Raw genomic sequence first — 19,997 nt, 5'->3', positions numbered from 1 at the left:
TAGCGACGGTGTCACTAATGATTTTAAAAGTACTGTTTCAGAAATAAATGCAAATACAATTGCTATACAATGTGAAATGGGGAGTGAAATATATCGGCTTGTAGAAGGAATCAGTGATGATGACAGTGTTCCTCAGGACAATAATTCATCGTTTACTTTTTCTGTATCGAGTGACAATGATGATGAAACGAGTGACGAGAGTTATTTCGCAGAGAGCAATGCGAATAAAACAAATTTAACCAGTAAAGTATTTTTCGTATTCTGGCGAACTTTAAAGATGATATTTCATTTTTTACAGTATATGCCACGCTCCTGTACATACCCTGAAGCACAAAATTATAGGGTCATCATTAAAAATTGCAACAAAATATGAAAATGAACATATTTATGTTTCGGAGTCGAATCATGATTAAAGAAAGGGTACTTAGGTGTTGTAGCAATCTCGTCCGCCATCTATTTAAATGATATTGATTTCGAAACTTTTAGTTCCTGTTGTAAAACGCTTGTAGGAAAAAACACGTTTTATAATATCATAAAAACTTTTGTGTAGCCCACCATCAGATATTATTTTCTACATGCAGATGACATTTTTAAGTGTTTGCAATCAGTTCTGGAAAAGGAAATCGCACTTTTGAACGTGTCACCGCAACACTCACAAACGATATGCTTGGCGCTGTGTGTATGGAAGTCTGCTCTCGCAGCTTGCCCACGTATTACGTCATCACAAAATCTCTTTTCCTCTCTTACTTGCTAACGACTTAACGTATCTTCGTAAAAAATGCATTTCTAAGTCGAACTGCTCCTTTAAGAAACTGGAGCATGTTTTGGAGGAACAATGGTACAAAATTCCACACACCATGATTCAGGAGCCGTATACGTCCATTCCACGTCGGATTCAAGCTGTTTTGGAGGTAAAAGGAGGCCCCACACCATACTAGGTATGTTTTTCACACTTTTGCAAACGTTTTAGATTTTTTTATCCAACCCCTGTATATTTGCTCAAGTCAAATTTTCTACTAAAAATTGCACGTTGTTCGGATCCTATATTAAGTTTAATTCAACAAATTCTGCAAAGTAAATAATGAATTGACAAAGCTAGCATCTTTGTTTTCCAAATGATTAATAAAAAAATACAGCTTGTAAAACTGATTATATACCACGCGGAAATAATGGAAAAATGTTAACAACGCCATAGAAAGGAAAACAAAAACTGAACCAGCACAAATAGTTATCTTATGTTTATATTTATTTACATAATTAATGGTGGTATTTAACACACAAAATTAAAATTACACGAGATATGACAGCAAGTAATCGATAAGCAAGTGTTATAATTGACAAGTCGCTTTCAACTGATAAGAAACACTAAATTAACAGAAGGAAGAAAAAAAAAAAAGAAAAAAATCAATGAACAAAAACAAACTTCCTGTCATGACCTCAGCAAAATCATTTATTACGATTACTACTATCAGTAGTAGTAACAGCACAACCATTATGTACATTAGTTCAACTAACACATCCTTGTGGTCCTTTTGTATACTTTTATAGCCACAGAAAAAATCATTACTACTTATCCTCGAAGAAATTAGCAATCAAATAGAGAGACAATACTCTCGAGTCCGGAAATATGGAAGTAGATAGAGTACGGTAGTGAATAATATATAGGGCCTATTAAATAGTCTTTTTAACTTGCTTTCGTTAACATAAAATATACTTGAACGCTCAGTTGACAGAAAGTCCCATGCTGGCCTTTTCAGAGATTGATTTCTTCGTTAACAGTTTCCGGAGAAGGGAATGAAAAGTGCCTCTACAGAAGATACTATAATCCTGCTCGCTAGCGGTTACCGTGCGCGCCTCTCCTGCATGGAGTTCAGAGTTCGATTCCTGGTGGGAGCTTTGAAATTTAAACGCATTCTGGTAGCTGGGATTCCACTTTAAACTGTAGAGTCACGTCTCATACAGTTTCGTACTTAAAAGGGACACTAAACTCCAACTACGCTATATACTGCCATTACAACAATCCTGCTCTAGTGTACAGCTCATATAATTACATATTATATATAATAGAATGACCCACGATTATGCAAAGAGGCTAGGAGATATGGTGATAATGAGATTGATAATAACGGTGAAATGAAAAAGTAGGAGGAAACGTGAGAACTCACGAACATGGTGTTTGTCTACACTTGGCTCGAGCTAGGAATGAACCAGGCCTCGCGCACCAAAGGTTACCGTACTATCATTGAGCTACCGCGACCGACATATATATAATCTAGGTGCTATTGTGTTCATAAATCATAAAATGTATCGTATAAAGAAATGCATTAGTTATATTTTGTTTCATATGAGTCGTTCAGGGTAGCAAAGGTAACTCAACAAAACGTTCCCCTATGATTTAACACAACTAATTTTTACTGTTGTTATTATTACTTTGGGTAAATAAAGAAAATCGACCCGATGCTGAGTTCGCCCTTACTGCCTGGAAAGCCTCATAAACAGATAGAAATATACTTCTATTCAATATGCACACTGTTCAAAATCTAATACAAATTGCAATCATATATTTTCTAAGATATTGTGAAAAGGACGGCAAATGATAGTTCGAATATTCAATCCTGTTATTCAATAACTTTCACAATGGAATATATTTTGTATATATATATATATATATATATATATATATATATATATATATATATATATATATATATATATATATATATATATATATATTGATAAAGTGAGAATTCCATAGAGGAGAAATAATTAATTATAATAGTAGCGGTTTAAAGGCAACTTCATCCTGAGACAGATTTCAGTACAAGATCTAATGTCCCATAGACAACATTTTCTCTCGTTTGATGATTTTGACATTCATTCTCAAAATTTCTTCGGAATAACTTGAGAAGGAATAAACTGAATTTCACTAACCACAAAGTTTTACAATTATGCAGGGAACATTAAAAAAAAAAGTCACAAAAAATTATCTGTAACAGCTTAACAAATAGAAAAATTGACAACGCCATGTTCATTGTAGAATAATTTACTTATACTTGTCATCAAAACAATCTATATACAAATCTGATTCACTTGTAGAGCTCGTAAGAACATAAAATGCCAACTAAAGGTCAGTAGCATTAGTTTTCATATTTACATACTCCCACACAAGCTGGACCAGCTTATACTGCAAAACATGGTATTGTGAAAGGCTGTTCTCGACTGATTCAGGAGCTCCCTCGTAGCTGTGTGGTTAACGTACGCGTCTTCAGCGCGGGAGACCCGAGAACGAATTCATGTGGTTCGGATTCGAAGTTAAGCTGTACGTCCACGTCTCATATAACATCGGTGGTGGAAAGACATTAAACTGCAATCAAACAAACCAACCAATCGACTGATCCATAATGAAGATGTAATTGTGCCATAACCGTGACCACACATACTTCAGCAAAACTATCCTTTGAAAGTTGAGCATTTCCCTCACGTAAATATGTATGTGCCTGGCGACATTTTTTTTAACACTTTGTAGATAATTTAGAAATTAAAGGTGAAAAAAATAATTTAAATTTTGTACATAAATCAGCGACTGATGACGGAATCCCCAGTGACCAAGAGAACAGCATGCAATGCTTATTTTCCTCGTGGTCCCGAAATTGACCTCAGGTAGAAGCAGCACATGTGAATCGGATTTATACATTTAACTGAAACCAACTAAAGTGAGTGCGATTTATAAATGTTCCATAAAACAATTACAAGAAAGATTTAGATAGAGTTGTGGGTTCAACACAAAAGTGTTAGCATTTTTATACAGGGTGTTTCAAAACAATACCGACAACATTTGGGAGGTGATTCCTGACACCAAGATAAGACAAAAAGTATAGAAAAAACTGGGTGCACAAATGCTTCCTTTCGGAGTTATGGGCTGCCGAAAACTCAAAAAAATGAAGTTTAAAGATCCATAGCTCCAAAACTTGGATATGACACATGCTAGTTCCTAAGTGAAGTCTTGACCCAACTACGGTAGGTCCCATACTTTTGGAGCTATGGGCTTTTAAATCTTAGTTTTTCATGTTTTCGGCAGCCCATAACTCCGAAAGGAAGCATTTGTGCACCTAGGTTGGTCTATACTTTTGTCTTATCTTGGTGTCAGGAATCACCTCCCAAATGATGTGTTGTTTTGAAACACCCTGTATATTTTATTGGGTACATAAACATTTTGAAAATAGTTAAAATGTATCGATTTGAACTAATCACAAAGTGGATGTATGCTTTAGGCACGGAAACCGAAAATACATTTAAAATTAGGTTAGTATTTTATTTCATTTATTTGAGTACGTTAGGTACCTAAAATTTAAGTGTACCATTTCTATTCACGCTGCAGCGGGAAAAATGAGTGGTTGTGAATCTTTTTAAACGTCAGTAGGGCTACCATTCAGAGCAGGTATAGGTTTTTCACTTGCGAATTAAATTTCTTTTTCTTTTCATTTTATGCATATGCTTCCATGTTTGAGAAATTATTCAAGATATTTTCATCCAATCTTAAGAGTATAACTAAGGTATATTTCGAGCAAAACAAGTTTTTAATACTCATTGGAGTAATTTTGTCGTTGAGAACCTGGCAACTCAGTCTGTGTCGGAGACTGGTGCATTCATACTTCAGAATTACAAAGTATTTCCTCAAGAATTACATCATTTTAAGCTGTCTTTTGAATTAAGGTTACTTCACTTCAGTATGAGTAAGAAAACGTCAGTGATGTTGTTGTCTATGTTTTGATTGTTGATGCTTTAATAGAAATAGGATTAATGTTTAATATGGTGTCACATTATAAACGTAAAGTATATGAAGTTGCGGCCCTCGCCACATACAAATTTCCGTGATGTGGTTCCTTAGTTTAAACATGTTGGCCATCACTGCTGTAATCTATTACGCTAATATTTATGCTAATGAAAATAGCTAAAATAATGGCATGAAAAAATCATTACTTTTTTTTTCAAAAGATTTAGAGGGGAAAATGACACCTTTGATGATAAAATGGGCTTAGGTTAGATATTAAAACTAAACCGACTTTTATTCAAGAATTCCTTGGCCAAATAATCCCAACTACTTTTAAAGTACTCATTAGTTCCGCCCCCACACTTTCCATATCCGGGCTTAAGCCCCCCCCCCGAAATCGTACTTACTATAGTAAAGTATATGAAATATCTTGCAGAATTTTCACATTTTCAGGCAAAGCCCCCCCGAAAGTTAGCAAAGCCCCTCCCGAAACAAAATCGTAAATACGCCACTGCATATATGGTAGAGCCGGCTCTGCATATCATATATATCTAGTCGACAAATTATTTATATAGGACATTTAGAAAAATACTATTAGGCAAATTAGTATTAGTTTATACCTTTAGACAAGTTATTGGAATTTTATACTGTTCGTGACATTATTTTCGTGCTTATTAATGGCCTGCTTTCACGAAAAAACAAAATTTCATTTCTACTTTTATTTCTTAGTTGATATTGATGAAAACTGCTGAAACCCGAATTGTTAATAGGTATGGTATTCATATAAATTGTAAAATATTTGTAGCGTATCAGTATCTAGCGTTTACTTTATGTTGCATTTTACGGTGATTACACCTACATAAAAATATTTCATTCTTAAATAGACGTAAGATGCATTACAAATGACTATTTGAAAAAAAACGAAATTTAGAAAAAAAACGAGAGGCAATGTTTTATTTTCTAAAAAAAACGTAGATTTCTGAAAAAATACGAACCTTTTTTTTCTATTTACAACACTATCATTCAAAACACTGCAGGAAAAAAAAAACTCTCAGATGGGTGGATGAATGTGTATATATTCTAGCATAACTCTAGAATTCCTGGAACAAGTTTAACCGAAAATGGTACACATATGACTTACAATTAGAATATATACTGTATATATATATATATATACTGTATATACATATATATATATACTGTGGGGGTAAAACATCTCTAGCACCCCCTTATGGGGTGGAAATGGTGACACATAGGAAATAATCCAAAACGATCTACGTATATTAGTGTCGAATCCATTATTTTCGGAGTTTCAAAGTTGATTGGTAACAGTCCTGGTAACATTTAAGCTCAAGCTTAATAGAAGGGATAAGACACCCCTAGCACTTCTAGAGGTGTACGTGAGAAGGGGAGAACTTGCAAAAATAATCGAAAACATCCAATATTAATCTCAAATACATAGTTTCGGTGGTCGCTGAGATAAATAGTAACAAATCACTATGCCGTTTATGTTCAACCCTAATCATCATAAGGGATGAGAAAAGGTAAAATGGATGTCTGAAATGACCAAGATTGGTGTTGAATCCATAGTTTTCAGGGTCGTGAAATCGGCTGATTTGTTTGCAATGACTTTTGGAACAGTTAGTACCCACCTCAAGCTGGTTATTTATCATGCCAGTTTGATTAAAGAGTTTATTCTGTGGGGACAGGGAGTTTCGAAATTTATCGCAGAAGTAGAATATCTTATGGATTTTTATCATTACATTTTGACTAAAATGGGTACCCTAAGGAAGAGACTCAAATATTTTCCATAAACTTACTTTCCCCATGATACAGCAGGCATTTCAACTTGTTATAATGTGACCCCATTTCACCCCTTCTACTTCGAATTTCCAACTCCTTTTTCTACAATTTAAGCCCAAACATCATAAAACACAAAAATGTACACTTACTTTAAATGGAAAGTCCAAATTGCGTCAGAAACTTCGTGTCTGTAACCTCAAAGAATTCCGATATGGACATCTTATTATAATAACTGCTATCCCCTCAACCTTCTAAGCCTAATTTCCACAAATTCTTTTTTTAGTAGTACCTTACGTCAAAAATCCTACGTAGTGTCCAAATTTTAAGTTTCTAACTTATCCTAATATTTTGGCCTAATAGTTTATCTGTCAGTCAGTCAATGCTTCTTTTAAACAGAAAGACCCTTGTTTTCTACAATTATTTTAAAAATGAAAAAATAAGAATATAAAATGTAAAAGAAGAAAGACGAACACTTTTAAATACAAGCGAAATATATAAATAGCAACTAACAGAAGAAAAAGCTGGTATGAAGAAAATAACAATGCTTTCCATTAAGCTACTTAATTTACAACTGGAAGAAACGCTAATTAAAAGGGAAGAACACACTACTCTATATTTACTGAAATCAAACCGAACATCAATTGGTTTGTTATCAGAAGCTTACAGATCGTAAAGCGATCGACCAATACTTCTGTTGTGCAAATACGAGAGAGAAAGAGATAATTACCACCCCATTTTCATCGAGTCTTCCCCATCCTATCGAAAGGTGATAACAAGGGAAAACAGAATAACGTCATCTTCAGGTTGTTATAATCACCAACGGAAAACAATTCTTCTCATAATGAACTGAAATAAACTGATGTCACATTCCTCTCGTGCCTATGGTGGCGATTTAAAAAAAAAAAAACGTGCTGCGAAAATAACGATGTGTTAATTTCCGGATAGCAAACATTAAATATATACTTGTATTAAAAAAAAAAAAAAAAGTATTTACAATGCACGAAACTGAAAAAAGATACACAAATAATTAGGTAAATAATATAATAAATATTACTGCATATAAATACATTCTAATATATTCAATGAATTCACAGGCTCTGTGAATATATTCTCTCTGAAACTGTATACTTTGTGTATTTATACATTTTGAGATTATATAGTTCTAAATTGTAGTCACCTTGTTAATTGTCGGATATTCAATGTCAATAGTCCTGGAAATTTTTTTATTCAGTAGTATCGGTACAACATTTAATATTATAAACGTGGACACAATTACTGAAAATCTATGCTAGTGATTTTATTATTTATTTATTTTCTAGCAATTATAACTGTGCACTCATATTGTAAAGGATGGGCTTGGACAATGGTAAGAATAAGAAATGTAAATATGTCAGTAGAATTGACATTATTCCAAACGGAGATAACTATTCTTTTTCCTTTACCTGTCATACATTTTCACATTTTTTTGTGCTGTTGATAGGCCGTCAATCTGCACGTTAGTGAGTTTATACTATGCAAGATTGCTTCTCCTTATTGTAGCTTTATTATATAATAATGGCGCTTGCGTTAATTACGCGATTTCTACCTTTTGACTTTACTCAGAAGTGTAGTGCCTGTAGAAATTAGTTCCTTGCATGTTACTCTTTCTTTGCGAGTCACTACATTTACTCGAAAATTTCTAGTAAACAGTGACTCATATTCTTAATCTCCATATTTTCCCAGCAACTTTACTTTGCCTTCAAAATATTCTACAATTGTAAATAACTTTGCAACCACTGTTCTTGTAGACTTTACAATACAACTTCTGCTTCACGCGTGTGTGTAGAAAAAAAGCATGATGATCACCACGGTAACGGAGGTGAGGAAATGACACCATTACTTCAGTCCATTCTCTTTCGCTTCGGAATGGAACCTGACATACCGACAATATCCAAAGGTACGACAAGAAAACGGCTTTGCACAACAGCTTAACCACACACGAGAGAGAACCAATTTACTCAAGAATACTTTGCACTTTCTGTAACACAGGGCGGGCACAAAGTCCTATCACCCCTCCTCTTAAGTATAAATAATCAACTATGAAAACTGTAATTATTTAAACTGTAAATATATATAACGGTATAAACCATTGCTGATACAAGTGACAGTGGCAAAGGGAAGGGGTGAGCCCAGTCCCCCACCCCCAAAAGAGTTCTGACAATGTACTTTGGTACTTTGATGTTTGTAATTTTTTCTCGGAACAAACAAAAATTGCCTTTTGTGTACTCTATTTCAAAATAAAATATGTCACTAAACAGTTCCTAGACAAGCAATTTAAACAATGTCGTCTTTATTCTTTTAAAAATGTTTGCATTTGGGGGGAGGGGTATAGAAATTGAGTTTTCCAAGAATCCCTACTATCCAAACGGAAGAATGGAAAAAGAGTGAGGTGGGCCTATATACACACTGAGGTGGGCCTTGAAGTTATAGTTCCACTGTTTGACATACCGACGATCACAGTTTTCACGTGTCTTCTATGAACCATAACCAAAGTCTGCAGACTGAGTCCGGCAATACTGAAAAGAATCAGTTCCTGATCATAAAAGGAGGTTCTAAAAAAAAATTAATATGTACAAAGTGCATCAGGAAACTATCTTGTCACATATACAGTGAATAGCATTTTGTATGAAAAGACGCTGGCACAGTTCAATCATTAGTTTCTCTGTTTTTTTTTTTTTTTATTATTTTTTTTTTTTTTTTTTTTTTTTTTTTATTTTGCTAAATGTCCAGAAGGAGGAGGTTGAGGAAGGAAGATATCATAGAACTTCTAAATTAGTTGAAGATCCCAATAGCTCTCATTTGGATTTGACTGCAAGTGATGAAAAGAGTGAACCTAAAACTCTAATGGAACATCTGGATGATGATACCTACAATGATGTAAGTGAAATAGTGTATTCTATTATAGTAAGTAGTGATCAACCTGGAGCTTCAAAGGTAGCAATTTCCCAGGCTGGCTCCAACAGTGATGAACATCAAACCACATCAGCACCACAGACCCTGAGAAAGGATTCTGGATATTCCGATCATTCTACCAATCTGTTCTCGACACAACCCTCGAGAAAGGATTCTGCACATTTCCATCAGTCTACTGATCTTTCTGCGCCACAAACTTTGGTGAAGGATGGTAAACAAGATACAGGGACTTCAAGTAATGCAAGGAAACTAATATGGTATACAAATAAGGACAGCAATTCTGCAGAGAACTCCCTCCTTTCAAAGGCACTACTAGCTTCAACTTTACTCAGGTGTGGAGAATCCAGAAATGTCTTAATCATTTTACCGCAGTTTATTTCCGGAATATATTGTAGAGCTGACTGTTCGAGAAACTACGCGATATGTTGTTCAAAATGATGGGCATACTTTCTACACGACATTTAATGAAATACATACATTTTCCGCTATCAATACTGTAATAACATACATAAACTAGCCTAACCAGAGACTCTATTGACCTTCAAATCCAGCACTAAGGCTCCACCTCTGAAAAGGCTTGAAAAACTAAAAAGATATGTACGTTTTATTGACAACGACGCGATGTCAGAAGACAATACACATTCTTTTGTGAAGGTATAAACTGAACACAACATTTTCAGAAGTTGTTACTCCAACCAAATTTCAAGCTATTGGTGAAATAATAAGACTATTTAAAGGAAGAAGTTCGGCTAAACAATACGTAAAGCAAAACCAAAAAAGTGGGACTTTAAAGCTTGGGTTTGATCTGGCTCTGACGGATATGTGCCTAAATTTGAAACGTATCAAGGTAGAAGAACGAAGCCAAATCAAGAAGGCGAGCATGGAAAATCTTTCGGTCCCACAGGTGACACATTTATTCGAATGTGTGATGGCACAGAAGGCATAATTGAATAAAACATATAGTTTGCAATACTGTAATTTCAAGTAGACCCTTCTCTAGGAGGGTATAAAAAGTAGAGCAGGTATAAAGCCATTATTACAATAAGTTCTCTGCAAGTTCTCCCTTATTTTGTTATTTCTTTACATACCGGTATTTTGTGAATTTCAGTAAGTTACCATATCCGCAACAAGTACACATTTGAGGCCATTTGAAAATCGCCTTGTGATTGCCTGGAATTTGACACTAGCGAAAAAAATTTCACTTTCTGCGTTTAAGATAAATGCTAATAAACAAAATATAGAAATATGAAAGAAATCCACGCCTTTGAAAAAAAAAATCGTCCCTGAAGAAGTTAAAAGAATTCTTACATTTGGCATTTTTTCAATAAAGAAAGTAAAATTGTGGATGTTACAGAATTGATCCCAGTTTTCCCTTTTAAGAGCGGAACTTTCAAAAATGTTGAAATATATTTTACTTTTATACATGTATATGTATGAGTGTGTACCAAATTCACATCTTCAACTAAAGTAAATCCTCACAACGGACGTTTTCTTTAAAATAAATAAATAAATAAATAAAAATGATATAGAAATGACCTTCCTTAGTAGCGGAATTTTCGAAAACGCTGAACACGTATTTCCTTACTTTTATTTAAAAGTTTAAATACCGAATTTTACATCTCAAACTTAAGTGAATCCTTACATTTGACCCTTTGTGAATAAACAAAGTAACATTTCAATATGATTGAAACTATTTTTTTTTTCTCCCTTAGCACCAGAATTTTCAGAAATACTAAAATAAATGTTTCTTTATCTATCTATTAAAATGCTACAGTACGAATTAAGAGCGACCGAGCTCTAAACTATAACCTTAGCTTTCAAACCTTTGATTTACGGTTATTTGTGATTTCACGTTTATAACAAAGACAAATATTTTTACAAGAGTGTACTTTAAATAAATTACTTAAAGAAATATTTTTCACAAAGTTTATCCTTTTAAATTATTGTTCAAAGGCCTTTGACTTTAATAAGCCTTCTCCGAAATAAATGCAAATGAATTGTGCTGCTATCTTTGGACCTCTTTTAAACTACAATTATATGTGTGTGTCCAATCCTTTCGACAATGAGATCTCGGAAACTACAAGCTCTAGAAAGATGATGTTTTCACTGATCGATTGCAAATTTCATGTAGATTGTCCAGTTATAATTGAATATTTAAAAAACATGGGCACTATTTCTTTATTACATTTTTACGGGTACATTGGAAGTGTTGAAATTAAAAAAAAAAAGCATCACATCCTAAGCATTATACATTCCAACACAACATTGTTGTATATGTCTCAGGCGTTTGTTTCATGGCCAAATAATAATGGAAAAGGAAGGATAACCATTTCTCCAGTCTAAGATGACTTTTTATTTTTATTTTGGAGTGTTCTGCCCAATGAACACCATATACAACTGACATTATAATTAATTGTGTATGTAATGTATTTGCTTATTACATACTGCATGCAAGAAGAAAGAAAACACTGGTCATACATGAATTAGAAACTCCAACCGGAAGCAGGCTCAAATCTTGCAAACGGTGCGAGATTATTGGGAAAAAATAATCGAAAAAAAGTCTTCACTTTGATACCCCTTGGCTTTTTTTTTTTTTTTTTTTTTTTTTAAATAATCAATACGTCTTTCACTTGTGTCTGTAAAGGGACATGTACAGATGTTGTAAGGAATGATAAGGAGATTTATGCTCATATGCGAATGATGCGCTGTTTAGAGAGTGCAGGTTCAGCTAGTTTTTAATTAAAACTCTATATACCGAATAACGATCTCTAACTTAAGCAAAACCTCATATTCGGCATATTCTGATAAAGCAAAGGAAAATTTGAATATTTTATGAATGTACCCTGTGCCCCTTTTGGAGCGGAATTTTCGAAAACGCTGAAACACATATTTCCTTACTTTTATATTACGTATTTTCGAAGTTCATATGTCGAGTTTAATCTCTCCAACGCCAGGGATTCGTCGAGATACACTATCTTTCAGGGAAATTTTAACTCCTTTTATCCCCGGAAAACGAGAATTGTCTGAATTTCAAGTTAATACCCTTAGCAGTATAGCCTGGACGAAAATGGGTCACCCACTTCAACTCTTTATATAATAGTAGAGATAATAAAATTAATGACGCTTTCTGTCTTAAAAGTTAATCACCAAAGTAAATAATTTGATCCCACTACATTTTCACGGATCGTTGCAATTAATAATTTATGCATACACTCGCTTGATACCGTCATGTGGAAGACAGAAATACTAATTCATATTGTCGATTACAAACTATTTTTATTGCCAGAAACTGTAAAATGCGGAAATAAATTAGGTCACGGATCTAAAGCAATGTCATATACTGATCATATCTTGAATTATAGCGAAAAGAAAAATCCTCAATGTATATAAGTGGACCAGGTGATTTCTCAAAGAATAAAAATTATTTTACGTTCGTAATTTTATAACATATCTGTTTATATATATATATATATATATATATATATATATATAAACAACTTATTGAACGATAGAACACATTTCAAAATATACACAGTACTCACCTTTATGTATTCTTGAAATGATTATCAATTTTTTCTTGAACTGCCACCACTATTTCCAGCAATAACGCACGAATGTCCTTCGTCAGGAAGACTTTTTAATCTAAACTGTGAAGATATTAGGTTATTCACATTCTAGGGTCTATCACTTCAACAGCAACAATAAATTTATAAAAGTCACTGAATCCCGGTATTTCACCAAAACAGTTTATCGAAGTATATTTGTTCCTCCTTCCTAATTTTTATAAATATTGCCAATTAATAATTTCTTTACGAGTAAAGATAACCGGTAAAAAACATTTATTTATATTGGGAAAAAGGAGCACCTGTCATATTTGTAAAAATTAGTAAATGGACATTAAATACCTTGATAAACTGTTTTCGTTTTAACGTCAATACGCATCCAAGCTAAAGGAGACTATGATAATAAGACAGTGATAAAGGTGGAAATTTCGCACATGGTGTCTGTCCGCCAGAAAGCTCACTTGGCGCCGACTGGGATCGAACCATGGATCCCACGCACCAGAGGTGAACGCTCTGAGTCACCACTGCTCCTTCATTGTTAAGTGAAATAACGGAGTTCACTGACTCATAAATTGGTTATTGCTACTGAAGTGCTAGATCCTAGAATGTGAATAGCTCAACATCTTAACAATTTAGGTTAGAATACATCCTGATGAAGGACATTCGTTCATTATGCCGGAAATATTAATGAGAATTTAAGAGCAAATTGATCATTATAAGAACACAAAAAAGATGAGTACTGTGTATAATAACGACAGTTCAGCATTAATTAGTTCTCTGGCAGTGGCAATGTCGTTCGTTACATTCTGGAATACTTCAGGGAAAAAAAAGACAGAACAGTTTATTGTGAGATTAGTTTCGGTCAATTCACAACAGGAATACAAAAATACGGATAAAACGATTGGTCCCGTAATACATCCTCATTAAACTGAAATTTTGTTTCTACATGAAATAGCAAACAGAAAACTGAATTGTTACTCTCTACTTCCCACAACTGATTACAGAGTACCCATTCAGACAACAAATGAATATGAATATGAAATATATATATATATATATATATATATATATATATATATATACACTACCGGCCAAAAGTATTGCATCACCACCGATATCAGTAGAAAACGAAATGAATGCACATAATTATGAACACAAATAGAACAATTTTATATTTGCGAAATAAAACAAAAAAGGGTAACACAAAACTAAAACAGAAGAGTCCGAATGTGCAACGAAATCATTCAAATCTGGGATTTATGAACATATCCACCAATAGCTCTCAATACAACAGCACACAACCTAGGCGTCCTCGCGAGTAATTTCCGTAATGTTTGGGCTTTAAGTCCATTCCAACACGTTTGTAAATGTACCCACAACTGTGTTTTATTAACTGGTCGACGTTTTCGAAAGTTTCTAACTCATCCCACAATAACTCTTTTAGATTTAAGTCCGGGCTTTCCGGTGGCCATCGCATGTTTGTCAATTCTTTTCGTCTATCTTTTCTAAGTACGACTCGCACAAATGAAATGTCTGTTTGGGATCATTGTCTTGTTGAAAAATAAATCCCTGACCAACAAGCCTTTTGCCACTGTCTCTCCATAATGCGATGATAATCTTTTTTCATTGTTATCTCAATTTTCATTAAATCGCCATCATTTTCACCCGCGATACTACCCACACCATGACAGACCCTCCATCATGTTTGACACTTGGATTAATGCATTGTTCGAGCATGCGTTCTTCAGGAATTCGACGAACAAACTTTCTGCGTTTAGTTCCAAAAATTTCGAATTTACTTTCGTCACTAAAGAACACTTTATACCACTGTTGTACTGACCAATTCTTATGTTCTTGAGCCCATTGCAATCGTTTACGTTTGTTTTGTTTACTCAAAAGTTTTGGTGGTGGTGTTGCAATGCATTCCCTTGATGAACCGTGTTTTAACAGATACAGATAAAGTCTGCGTTTCAGTGTTTTAACAGATACGACTGTTTCTCGGGTAGCATTAAGTATTCCTCGAATTTCTGGGCCAGTTAGTGTTCGTTGACGTTTGCTTGTGACCACAATAAACTGATCTTCATTCTTTGACGTTATTCGCGGTCTTTCAGGTAATCGACAATTAACATTTGACAGAGTTTCGTTGAAACGTTGAATAGGCGAACAATTGTAGATTGACATATGTTCACTCTTCTAGCGATCTGTCACGTAGAAAACTTTAACGTGTACAATTCCACAATAACAGCATCTTGTTCTTTACTAAGTTCACGAACTTTAGCCATACTGTTCATGTGTGTCGGACAAACAATCACTTATCTAGTATATTTTAGCTGACAACTCTTGATGACCACTGGTCTTTGAAAGGCGAACAGAAAATAAAACTAGGCACAATTACAGCTGGTTTCGTACTTACAATGACATTTTATGTTGTATGTAAACAAGTATTGATGTTAATATTTATACCAGCTAAAAGCATATTATCTTCCTACTTGTCAAGAACTTTTCTTTTTGCTGTGAGGGTGAGGTCTCGCCACATTTTGAACTAATTTTTGATCGCGACAAGTTATTTTACTGGTGACAAATTTAGAAACGTTTCAGAATGACTTAACGATAATTTATGTATAACATTCCAACATATTTTCATGAAAATCGGTACACCTTGTACGTATTTACAGCATTTCCATGGGTGATGCAATACTTTTGGCCGGTAGTGTATATATATATTTCGAAACCTAGACTTGCAATAATCTAAAAGTTGCTCATGTACAGGTTTCCTACTGATTTCAACACTTCCACCTTCCTGTAATATATTTATCCCTGAAAGAAATTTCCTGTTCGCATTATGCAAAATTAAGCTGTAAACTCTGTTATATAACTATCATCACTGCATAATAATGACAACTGGTATCTTAAAATTTAATTTTAACTTTGATTTTAACCATTACTTTTTCTCACATTTAAATTACTTTAGGTTTTTTCATTATTATTATTATTATTATTCTAACCTGTTAAAATTTTCACTAATATTTCCAAATATGATTTTTCACAATTAGAAAACAGGATACAAACATGCAAAACCAGAAACAGTCCGAAACTGAAGCTTTAAAAGAATTTCACTTTCATCAATCCACATTTTACAGAATGTATATTTATATGCTGCCCACCATCGGATTCATTAAAAAGTATGCTTGTTGTTTGAAGCAAAAGCTTAGAATGCAGTAACTACTTGTTATCTACGTATTAATTTGTATTTTATAAATAGTAGATTATGAAAATTATTTCTGGAATATGAAAACATCGTATGTAATAAATATCTGCTAAATGCACACTATGATGTAAATTATGAAATTTTAACATCTTAACTGCCCACAAAACACTAGGGCATCTTCTTTATTCATTTCTTTTTTACCTATGACGACAGCTACAAGTAAGATCGTCAGTTTCAAGAAACACTCAAACAACAAAAGCGAATCTGTCGTGCAATTAGAAACGTCTACATTCGAGACACTTGTTTTGTGATGTTTTAACCACAACGTTAATCGGATTGACGTTTGTTGTAAATTTCCTGCAAGCTCCACAGATGGAAAAATATTCGAATACATGAAGGAAACAAAGGCCATCCACAGCTAATACTTCGTTAGAAACTAAAATATTAAATGTCTAGCAATGTTTAACGTAATTGGAAGACCCAATCTATCCTACACCTGCTGATTAAATAATCATAAAAGCAACAATTAGTACTACTGCCTATTATATATCTGGAGAAGTTACTTTCAATGGACAAGCTTTCTCCCATTCACCCCCCTCCCCCCCTTCGGGTATATTGATCTGAAATATGCAACAGCAGAAAGTGTTCTTAAAGGGTTTTCAAGAAATTAAGATCACGTACCGTACGTGTTCAACATACAGGAGAAACTTTATCATAGGAACAACGTTGTTTCAATGCGGTCAAACTTTCAACAGATATGTGTTATGATGTAAATGACCGGCCAAATTTTCAACAGGTGCCAAACTCACAAAGTAACATGTAATGCATATCTCATTGGAAAATGAAGGTAAAAAAAAAAAAAAAAAAAAAAAAAAAAAGGCTAAGTTATCAGGATTTGCTATACAATTAAGTTATGCTATCATATACAATATGTATAAAAAGCTACATTTTCTATTTAATGTACGAAAGTACGAATGAATAAGCTAAATTATCAACGTGGAAAACGAATGCAACCCACAATGAATTATCTGTGCATAACGCTTAAAAACAACAGTACGGTGTATAGATACTGTATTTTTGGCAACTGTATTTCAAAGTGAAACTGTAAATGTATTGCATTGTAAAAGATTAGCACTATAATTGGGTATAACACCTGTTCTATTCCATTTCAAATTATAAATACAAAATAATATCTTTCTGACCAGAGTATGTACTTCTTTATTAAAATAATTCGTAACAGTTTCTATAACGTAACCTTATCTTCCTCAGACATTAATTGGCATAAATATCAAGTAAACAATGACAGGAAGGACTGCGAAAACACTTTTCTCTCCCTTAAAAGTTAAACGATAATAACCATAATGATAAACAAAAATCTTTAAAACGATTCTGAATAATTTCATTATAATCTTTATTATAATAAAAGGACGTTTCAGTCTGTGTGTAACGCTCCGAATAGTTCACAGTTGACCTAATACGTGCCTCCACCTGTACTGCCTGCCTGACGCCAATAGATGGCGCTCCTAACGTACAGGCAATTTGTAGACTTAATTCCAACGTTTATTTTGCACAACCAAGCTTATTTGAGGGGTCCATAACTAAAGCAGTATCATATTCAAAGAGCGGCAATTTTCAGCAAAATGCTCAAAGTGAATTTTAATTTGGTCATAGTGCTCATCTTCCTACTGAACAACTTCCTACAAACTTTATTTTCTTTGCTAAAGTAATTTCTTCCGAAATATCCTACTTTCTAAATATAAACTTCTTATGACTTACATTACTTCTACCTCATACCCCTCATTTATAATCTCCCTGACATACCAGCTTTAATCCACGCTAAAATCGCACACAAAACTTCAGCACAACCAATTCCCTTTCCCTAAATTTCACGCAAACACGCAATCATAATATTAAATGCAGCAGCGGAGGAATTCTCTGTTACAAACAGTCCAGCAGCAAAATGAACTACATCTAACCAGTCACATATTTAAGCAACGCACAAATGCATTTCATGAGACAAGAACAGAAAGAAGAAAGGAAAGGAAAAAAAAAAAAACACGATTTGACCTGCCTTTACTGGTGAACTTGAAAATTGTAAATAGCTTATTCCCGCTAAACCAATTTACGTGCAAATATGGAGTGACCCCTTCCCCTTAAGAAAAAGAAAAGAAAAGGAAAAGGCCCTTCATGTCTATTGATTAGCGAAAGTCTTCCACGTGAGGGGATCCGAGATCGATTACTGGTAAGACCTCATATTGTTCGATTAAGTAGTAGGTCCACGTCTCGGCTCCAATATCTTCAAAGCTTGTATTCTATTAGCACCTTTACATTGTCCCCACAGTTTATAATACCGTAGGCAGGGATACATATTATGGTGAATATACCTCAACTAACACAAACCCTGAATTTATAATCTTCACAACCTTTCCGCCCTTTGCTGCACATATTAACAATACGTGCCCATGTGTATTCTATTAGCGATTATACACTCTTATTCAACATGCTTTCGTGACCCGGCCGAGAACTTCCGGAGCCCAGGAAGACAAATGGTACAATAGGTTAGGGCGCCGAAGCTACAGGAATGGATACTTCCTGGATTAACTCTACATTCCCCTTGAAAAGTATAGGAAATAAACAGTCGTAGACCAGTGGCATAGTTCAGTGACCCATCTCTCTTGGAGGCAAAATAGCGTGGTGGAAGAATGACCTAGTCTCAGAGTTGATCATGAATGATAGTCTGTGCACCCTTCATCTACACCCGTCCGAGTCTCATTTTTAGTGCGAAAGGTCTCTGGCTCGATTCCCAGTCACCCGAGTGTGTGGTGGACAAGATCGTGTCATTTAGTTCTTCCGTCTACTCCTCCAATCTCATTACCCCAATTAGTTCATTATCATTCATTTCCATTAATCAGAGTTTCCTTTAGCCTAAAAAGGCATAAACGTGGAACATTAACTAGAAATTGTACTTCAAGCCCGAAGACCATGCTAATAGTAGGTCCCTGCAGCGTCACATAACAGTTGAAATGCGTGGAGAGGCAAGACAAAAAAAAAAAAAAAAAAATCACACTGAAATGTTTCGATATTGAGATACTACATATTTGAACATCCATTATTATTAAATTAGGTCTGCGAAAGATTACGGATACTGCTAACCACAAGGTCACCCATTAATTACTTATAAAATACAGGGTATTTACATACGAATTAGTGTAAAATTTGCAAATTTCTAACAATAATGTTAGCCATTTCTATTAACCCCTTAGTAAGTCATTAGTGGAGGTAATTTTCTTTCAAAAATATTACGTACGATCTCCCAAACACTTCAGGATTTCGCAACTTGTGTCTCGTTCTTCATAACCCCGCTGTTACACAAGCACACAGAACACAAATACGCAACCTACGAAATAACACTGTTGTGTGATTGTCAGCTTATATACTACTACCTTTAACATTACACAGTTTCGTGTCAACATTTACAGTTTTAATCTACGCGTCTTACTGCATATGACACACCATTCTTTACCTTTGCTGTAAAGTACTTTAATTGTACCCATAAAATTTCAACTCCTAGGGACTTTCAATCTGCATCCAGCTAGAAAGTACAAGGCGAAATCTCATTAGCCAATCTACCGTTAATACTTCTTTCCCTCTCTTTCATAAATTAAGAAACAATGAACGCTGGACATATGCATTAACATAA

At 34.2% G+C, this 19,997-nt stretch overlaps 1 protein-coding gene across 1 annotated transcript in view; it reads right to left on the bottom strand.

Annotated features, from left to right (window-relative positions):
- Positions 1–19,997, bottom strand: part of Gprk1 (G protein-coupled receptor kinase 1) — a 609,628-nt gene that overhangs the window by 588,257 nt on the left and 1,374 nt on the right. The window lies entirely within an intron of this gene.

This window comes from Thermobia domestica, chromosome 9 (assembly GCF_964235325.1).
Source record: "Thermobia domestica chromosome 9, izTheDome1.hap1.1, whole genome shotgun sequence".
Taxonomy (NCBI): Eukaryota; Metazoa; Arthropoda; class Insecta; order Zygentoma; family Lepismatidae; genus Thermobia; species Thermobia domestica.
This window is presented reverse-complemented; position numbering and strand designations above follow the sequence as displayed.